At 37.7% G+C, this 9,468-nt stretch overlaps 1 protein-coding gene across 2 annotated transcripts in view; it reads left to right on the top strand.

The window, feature by feature from the left end:
* Nucleotides 1-7,557: 7,557 nt before the first annotated feature.
* The window catches only part of LOC118916506 (amine sulfotransferase-like), an 84,916-nt gene continuing 83,005 nt past the window's right edge, over nucleotides 7,558-9,468 (top strand). Inside the window, exon 1 of one of the 2 annotated variants that reach the window (XM_057489318.1) lies at nucleotides 7,558-7,756. The gene's annotated coding sequence lies outside the window, so the exon portion shown is untranslated. The remainder of the gene's footprint in view (nucleotides 7,757-9,468) is intronic. The other variant, XM_036893562.2, reaches the window with a different exon arrangement.

Here is a 9,468-nt window from a genome sequence, read left to right as displayed (position 1 = left end):
TGGGAGAATGCCTTCTGTGCACTGAAAGAGAAAAAAAATACATAAAAATGTCTGGATGTGTGGAGGTACAGTGTTGTTGGGATCACCACCCCCAGGATTGCCATGGGGTGGGAAAGATGTTGCTGAGGCACCAGAGTACAGACTGTCATGCCCTGAGATACAGAAATAAAAGCCACCAGTTGGAGGATTTCACCCAGAGTGCCGAAAGGCAAAGTTAGCAGTTGGAATGCTTTGAGACTGGAGGTGCTAGTAAGCTCAGCTGTTAGAGTTGCCCGCACACACTGCTAGCACTGAAAGAGCAGGGTAAGTGTTGTTGTCTGTATTTCCCTTGCACACCAGTAGCACAAAGAGGATCAGGGTGGGTATGTTGTTAATAAGTCCCCTGTCCTTCATCATTTACTGCACATTAATAAAGAGGGAGCTCTATCATTTGAGTTATACTTGCACATATACTTGCAGATAGAAAAAATGTGGGCACCATTATTAAGTTCCCCATGCACATTGATAGTGCAGATCAGGGCAGGGGCTGGGTGAGCACAGAGCTCCAGTTATAAGGGAGGCAGCATCCTAGCCCTCTGCCAGCCACAAATATGTCTTTCAAGTAAACATCAATTCTACCAAGGTAGTACTAGTGTGACACATGCAGATTCATCCTGCTCATTCCTTACCTTCCTGGCTGTCCCATTTACATAGCCCCAGCACAGTGTCATGTGGAAGACACTGGACTGCACCCATCAACCCTCAGCCACCCCATTACTGTGACTTTATCTGGGAACCAAGCTGGGACACTTGAGGACATTACCCTTCTGAAGCCAATTCCCCACAAGAGTGAGCCCAATGATATGCCCAACATGGAGCTCCCCAGACTCTAACCCTTTGACAACAGCTATCCCACCATCATGGCCATGGGTGGCAAACACAAAGGAGACCCTCAGCCCATGTCCTCAGAGTCCTGGTATTGAGACATGCCTGTCTCATGGTTACCTGGCCTCCAAGCAACCAAAGCCACTAGGTATGTACAGTCTACCAGGGGACCTTCCTAAACCAGGCCAATCCTTCAATACAGGGAGTGGGAACCCTTTTGAGTTATCCATAGAATCAAGCACTGAATAAAATGGAAATGACGTTACAGAGGACTGTGCTCAAATGATAGAACTAAATAATCCTCAGAAAAATTCCTACATAAATCAGTTAATGTAATCTACCTGATGAAGAGCTCAAAGCAATCTTGATAAAGGTGACCAACAGACATGAGATAGGAATGGGTGAGCTCAGGGAGATCTTCAATAAATAGACTGAAATCCATAAAAGAAACAATCAAAGATGAAGTATACATTAAATGTAATAAAATATATACTAGAGAGGATCAATGACAGACTAGGGGATGCAGAAGAACAGATCAGCAACTGGGATGACAGAGTAATGAAAAGCACTCAAGCAGAACAGCAGATGGACAAAAGAATAAGAAGAAAGGAGAATAGGTTAAGGAAGTTCTGAATGACATCAAATGTCCTAATATTCGCATTATAGGTATCCTAAATGAGAAGAGATAGACAGTGGTGGAAAACATTTCTCAGGAAATAATAGCTGAAATACTCTATTAGCCAGGCAAAGAAAAGCCACAAGGGTACGGAAGGTACAGAGAGCCTCCTGTAAGATGCCTCGAAGGGGCCACACCACTGCACATCATAATTAACATGTCAATGATCACAGACAGAAAATTAAAAGGAGCAAGAGAAAACCAATGAGTTACCTACAGGGAAAACACCATAAACTTAGTGGCTGATTTTTCAGCAGAAACCCTACTGGTCAGGTGGGAGTGGCATAATATATTCAAAGTGCTGGAAAAGAAAGACCTATATATAAAGAATACTCTACCCAGCAGTTACCATCCAGATGAAGGAGAGAAAGAGTCTCTCAGAGAAACACCAGTTAAGGATTCATGACCATGAAGCCAGCCTTACAAGAAATATGAAAGGAACATCTTTATGGGGAAAATATAAAGCCATAAGGAGAGGCAAAAAAATTATGAAAACAAGAAATTTCACTGGTCAGAGGAAACAGAAAGCAAAAGTAGATCATCACTTAAAAGCTGGTAAGAAGGTTAAAAGACAAAAGTAGCAAAATCAACTACTTCTAAAAAGTGGTTCAGGGAAACCTTATATAAAAGATATTTTAAAAAATCATACACATGAAGGGGGGAGCCTAGTAAACATAATGTCCTTCATGTAATTGTAGATTAATGATACCAAAAAAAAAAATCATACACATTTAATGTGGAGGTGGGGGAGTTAAAAATAGAGTGCTGTTATCAGGTTTTCAGTCTTAAACTACTGTCAACATAACGTAGACTGCTATATGTGTTAAGACCTTGTATTTAAACCCCATGACAACCCAAAACCAAAAACCTATGAGATACACAAAAAGTAAAGAGAAAGGATTAAATACATAAACTAATAAAGTCAGCACACACAAGGGAAAAGAGCAAAGGAAGACAAGTCCAGAGAAATATGACAAAACCAACCAGAAAATGTTTAACAAAATTCCAATAATATTCTTCCTACCAATAATTATTTTAAATGTAAATGGACTCAATGCTCCAATCCAAAGACTAGGGTTATTGGGTGGGTAAAAAATAAAGACTCATCTATGCAGTGCCTAGAAGAGAGTCACTTCACACATGAAGATACACACAGACAGCGGGATGGAAAGCGGTGCTCCATGTGCACAGAAAAAAAAGAGGGCTGGGGAAGTAGCTCTATCGGAAAACATAGGTGTTAAAACAAAGGCTGTAAGAAGACACATAGACATTAGATAATGATTAAGGGAAAAAAACGAGAAGATATGAGAGAGGAGCACCTACATACACAGAACAAATATTCTCAGACATGAAGGGAGAAACTCACAGTAATGTAACAATAATAAATGGAGTTTCATGCTACACTTACACCAATGGATAGATTATCGAGAGAATTAATGAGGAAACAACAGTGGCATTGAATGATACATTACACCAAATGGATCAAATAGATATATACAGAATGCTACATCCAGAAAAGCAAAATATTCATTCTGTTCCAGCACACAGGAAATGTCCTTCAGGAAAGATCACACACTAGGTGATGAAACAAGTTTTAATATATTTAGGAAGATTCAAGTCTAACCAACCATCTTTAGATGAAATAATATGAAATCAGAAATTAATTACAAGAACAAAAATGGAAAACACATGAACAATTGGAGGCTAAACAGCATCCTCTAGGACAAACAATGAGTCCCTAAAGAAATTATAGAGGAAAATAAAAAATAATTGGAGTATCATGAATAGAGAAACAACGTCATTCAAAATCTTTGGGAGCACCAAAAGCAGTTCTGAAGGGAAGTTTGTAGATTTACAAGCCTATGTCAAGTAACAGAAAAACCTCAAATTAAAAATATAGCTTTACACATGAGAGAATTTGAGAAAGAAGGACAAAGAAAACCATCCTGATTACAATTGCATTAAAAAAAAGTAGCTAGGAATAAATATACCCAAGGAAGCAAAAGTCCTGCCCTTTGAGAACTGTGAAAGTTTAATGAAAGAAACTGAAGACAGCATCAATAAATGGAAAGCTATTCCATGCTCACATATAGGAAGAATTATTACTGTTAAAATGGCCACATTGCCTAAAGTAATATAGTTCCAAAGCTAGCCATCCCTATAAAAATGACAGTGGCATTTTTCAAAGAACTAGAGCAAATAACCTTAAACTTTGTATGCAACCACACACACACAAACACACACACACAAAACCTGATGTGTCTAAGTAACCTTTAAGATGACAAAGCTGTGTCATCACTCTCCTTGATTTCAAACTGTACTACAAAGCTACAGTAATCCAAACATTAACGTAATGGCACAACAAGATAAACAGACCAATAGAGCCAAATAGAGAGCAAACAGACCCATGCCTATAAATTCAATTAATCTATGACAAAGGAGGCAAGAATATACAGTCAGGAAAAGACAGCCTCCTCAATAAGTGGAGTTTGGAAAATTAGACAGCTACATGAAAAAAAAATGACACTGCATCACTGCCTTATACCATACAAAGAATAAACTCAAAATAGGTTAAAGACCTAAATTTGAGACCTGAAACCTAGAAGAAAACTTAGTCAATAAGCTCTTGAACATCAGCGTTAGTAATGCCATCCTGGATAGAACTCCACAGACAAGGGTAACAAAAGCAAAAAGAAATAAGGGGACCTACAGCAAACTATGAAGCTTTTCCACAGTAAAGGAAGGCATCGACAAAACAAAAAGGCAACCTACCATGTGGGAGAGTACCTCTGCAAAGGATATATCTGATAAGGGGCTAATATACAAAACATATAAGTAACTCATACAAACCAATACAGAAAAGATAACTAATTGATTAAAAAATGGCCAGAGGTCCAGAATAGAAATTTTTTAAAGAAGACCAACAGATGTTCAACAGACACATGAAAAGATGGTCAGTATCACCAATTATGAAGAAAATGAAAATCAAAACCTCAATGATAAGCACAGAGATATGCACCATGTACAAGTATGATTTATCCCTGGAATGGAAGGATGGTTCAACATATGCAAATTAATAAACATCATATTTCACATCAAATGAATGGAAAATAATTTTCACATGATCATCTTAATAGATGCAGAGAAATCAATTGTTAATACACAACGGCAAATCATTTCATGATGAAAACCCTTAACAGATTGGGTATAGAAGAAAATATCTCAACTTAATAAAAGCTAAATATGACAAACTGTCAGTTAACATCAAATCAAAAGGGAAAGGTTGACTTTTTTCTGGAACATCCAGAGCAAAACAAGAATGTCCACTCCCCCACTCCTATTTAGTATAGGGTCAGATGACTCTATAGAGCAGTTAGGGATGACAAAATAATAAGAGACATACAAGTCAGAAAAGAAAAATCAGAACTGTTATTTGCAAATGATATGACTTTATATACAGTGAATCGCAGGGAGCCTAGTAAAAATTGTGGGACCTAATCAACAATGTATCCATGAATTCCAAAAGTACGAAGAGTTGTTTCAAGTAGGAAATGCAAGCTGGCTTTGCCTAGTGCTGTGCTCCTGAATAGAAGGAGGGGAAGTGTGCCAAGAATGACTTGTTTCTAAATAAGATAGTGTGTCCAGTGTAAAGTCAACAGATGCAGAAGGGTAATGAATTATCTTACTATATTGGAAGAAGTACCTGACATTGAAGAGGCACAAACAATAAAAGAAAAGCTACAGATAAAGTCTCAGTATGGTTAGGGGATAAAGAATCAATATGGAGAAATTAGTTGCATTTACTAACACTACTTGATGAAACATCAAAAGAAGAAATAAAAAAAACTCTTTTCTCAACAATAGCATTGAAAGCTTTAAAATACTTAGTAATAAATTTGGCTAAGAAAGTGAAGGACTTTTACAATGAAAACGACAAGACTTTGCTGAAGGTCACAAACAAATCAAAAGATAGCCCATGATCCTGAGTCAAGAAAATTAATATTGTTAAAATATTCATACTATACCCAAAGGCACCTCCAGTTTCAACATAATTCCCATCAAAATATCGAAGGCATTCTCTATAGAAATAGAAAAAACAATCCTAAAATTTCTGTTTCAGTATTTTGTAATAGGTCCAAGTAAGGATCTATTCATGTGTAACCTACTTGCTTGCAGAGCTCCACGGATATGTAGATGGATCTTCATCAAATCTGGGAAATTTTTGGCCATCGGGTTTCCAAATTCTTTCCTGTCTTGTTTTCTCCTGTCCTTCTTATGCACACATCGGTAAGTTTAATGTTTCCCTGTATCTCCGAGGCTCTGTACATTTTCCATCATTTTGTCCTTATGCTGCCACATGGGATAATCTCTACAGACAGAGACTCATGTTCCCTGAGTTTTCTTCTCCCAGATCAAAATGGCTGCAGAGGCGTTTTAGAGACTCATCAAATAGAACATATTTTCCATAGCTCCTTTGTTTGCTAAGTTCAGCAGCGGGTCCTCTAAGATAGTTTCTGTTAATTGGTCTTTTGCCTGATTCTGTGCCACAAATTCTAGTTTATTGGCCTATCTCATGTATTTTTGAAAACTGGACATGTTTAGGTAAGGTTATAGCAGCTCAGGAATCTGATCTCTGCCTGGATGTGGTTAATTTGTCTATTTTTAAAATTTTTAAAGCTTGTTTTGGTAATATGAAATCTTCTTCCTGAGGAATATGCAGACTTGTTCAAGAGTCCCCTAAAGTTTCATTTAAAAATGTTGTTTTTCATATTGACATCTGGGCAAGAATACATTAGTCATTAGTTAATAATAAGTCAGAGGTTTTACTCAAAACCTTCAGGGACTAAGATTTCCATCTCTGCACTCTTACACAACATTTGGCAAATATTTAAAAATTTCAATAACAGTAAGTCTAGTTTATTTTCTGCAAGTTATTTATTTACTAAGTAAGTCAAAATTTTTTTCCAACCTATTAACAACCATTATTTTTTTGAATGGAATTATTTTTTGACTCTTAAATTACCAAGAGAAATAGGGAGTATGAATAATTAAAAGGGTGATTTTGTGTCACATGAAAGACTTATTTTCTTAGCAGTTAAAATTCCTCCAATAAAAGGGATTGAAGCCTTCCTTTGTTTTGATTCATTATTTAATGAGAAATGGTGATAGGAAAAATGTATCCATGAATTCCAAAAGTACGAAGAGTTGTTTCAAGTAGGAAATGCAAGCTGGCTTTGCCTAGTGCTGTGCTCCTGAATAGAAGGAGGAGAAGTGTGCCAAGAATGACTTGAGTTGTTTCTAAATCAGATAGTGTGCCCAGTGTAAAGTCAACAGATACAGAAGGGTCATGAATTATCTTACTATATTGGAAGAAGTACCTGACATTGAAGAGGCACAAACAATAGAAGAAAAGCTACAGATAAAGTCAATAACCCTGGTGAATATAGAGGGAATTTAACAGGCCTTACAATATTTACCTTTCTGGCCATCCATTTTGAAGACAAACTGACTGGGTAGAGTGTGTGACACACGAACACAAACAGTATCAGAAGAATTAGCCCAGAACCTCTCTGTATGTGTGTGATGAAGAGATATGAACATCTTACTAATACCTGCCCAGTGAGAGGGATGATGGCAGATAAAAGGTGACTGTTAGTTAAGTATTACACTTTTTTGAAAATTGCAGAAATTGAGTAAGGGCCTAATCTTTCAAAGTGTCTCATTTAAAAACCTCCATGTATGGCTTTTTTCTCTTAATGTTTCAGTTTGTCCATTATATCAATTCTCAACTGGTCATGGAAATAATACAAATATTTAACTGTCCCAATAGGTGTGACTTCGAAGTAGAAGAACCTTGATCCATTGTGCTGGTAACTGATAGGCATAAGAGGGTTATGAATGGGACAGCAGGTAAGAAAATCCTTCCTGTCTGGATATTCCTAATTAGGGACTTTGAACTCTGCCCAGTAGCCCTGGGTAGCTTTGATTTGGTTAAATCATTTACCATCCACTATTTGTGGTAAATGGAAAAGGCATTTCACCCATGTGTTGGAAAATGGATAAGTCTGCATGTGCTTAATCCCACTCTTGAGTGAATTATTGATTCCAGGAACATTTATAATTGGTCGTTCATTCAATCTCTGTGGAATATTGAGACTTTATCTTTTCGACCTTGAGCCACAGAATTGTTCTTCTTACACGCGTTTATATCAGACGGTAAGTAATTATTTGAGCTACATCCTCAGGTGGGTAGTTTCATTCTTGTATAGGGACAGAAAACTATTCCTTTCTTTCCTTTTACAGTCTGTGGCCACTTCTATAATTAAGTTCATAGAAGTAAGAAAAACAAGAGAAAAACAATCTTAAATAACTATAAAGAGGAGCACTTCAAAGGCACAAATCCTTAAAGACCTTCAGGCAATATACTGAGGCTGATATATCACCTGAGCTAAGTAAGGGGCTTTGGGCTCTGGAGCTTCAATAGGGAGGACGATCATTTACCTGAGATGAAAAGATGAAATTTTTGGAGAACATGTTTCTCCTGTCATGCACATAAGTCTTTTAGATATGAAAAGAACCTTTGGCAATAGCTCTTTGCCTGGTACAGGTCTTATTTATGCAATAAGCAAGAGGAAAAATCTTCTCCTGAGTCTGGTGGGTCTTAATTGCCTTCAGCTCAAAATAATTTACATCCTGGGGTGATGTCCTGTGGTCCTGATCAGTCCCACCTAGGCAACTTCCCCAAGAAGTTTTCTGGTCCCAAATATGGGTGGTTACATTGCTCTATCTTATGGAGCTACTCTCAGCCCTGACAATAGATCAGTTCGGTTAAACTCATTAAAGGAGGCGGTGGTGTAGGTAAGCTCCCAAAATTTGGCTTAAACTGTGTACCATTGGGTATTTAATCAGAGGCATTTCTATGAATGCTAAAGAAAAGCAATACATAATGAGAGGAGCAGTCTTTTTTATTTCTTTCTTATTTTGGTATCATTAATCTACAATTACAGAAAGAACATTAGGTTTACTAGGTTCCCACCTTCAACAAGTCCTCCTCACATACCCCATCACAGTCAATGTCCATCTGCATAGTAAGATGCTATAAAATCACTACTTGTCTTCTATGTGTTGCACAGCCCTCCCCATGCCCCCTACGCACTATACATGCTAATCATAATGCCCTCTTTTTTCCCTGCCCTTATCCCTCCCTTCCCACCCATCCTCCCGAGTCCCTTTCCCTTTGGTAACTATTAGTCCATTCTTGGGTTCTGTGATTCTGCTGCTGTTTTGTTCCTTCAGTTTTCCATTGTTCTTATACTCCACATATGAGTGAAATCATTTGGTACTTGTCTTTCTCCGCTTGGCTTATTTCACTGAGCATAACACCCTCTAGCTCCATCCATGTTGTTGCGAATGGTAGGATCTGTTTTATTCTTATGGCTGCATAATATTTCATTGTGTATATGTACCACATCTTCTTTATCCATTCATCTACTGATGGACATTTAGGGTGCTTCCATATCTTTGCTATTGTACACAGTGCAGCGATAAACATAGGCGTGCATCTGTCTTTTTCAAACTGGAGTGCTGCATTCTTAGGGTAAATTCCTAGAAGTGGAATTCGTGGGTCAAATGGTATTTCTATTTTGAGCACTCAGAGGAACCTTCATACTGCTTTCCACAATGGTTGAACTAGTTTACATTCCCACCAACAGTGTAGGAGGGTTCCCCTTTCTCCACAACCTCGCCAACATTTGTTGTTGTTTGTCTTTTGGATGGTAGCCATCCTTACTGGTGTGAGATGATATCTCATTGTGGTTTTAATTAGCATTTCTCTGATGACAAGCAATGTGGAGTAACTTCGCACGTGTCTGTTGGCCATCTGAATTTCTTCTTTAGAGAACTGTCTATTCAGTTCCTCTGCCCAATTT

The sequence above is a fragment of the Manis pentadactyla genome, chromosome 12, assembly GCF_030020395.1.
Source record: "Manis pentadactyla isolate mManPen7 chromosome 12, mManPen7.hap1, whole genome shotgun sequence".
Taxonomy (NCBI): domain Eukaryota; kingdom Metazoa; phylum Chordata; class Mammalia; order Pholidota; family Manidae; genus Manis; species Manis pentadactyla.
This window is presented reverse-complemented; position numbering and strand designations above follow the sequence as displayed.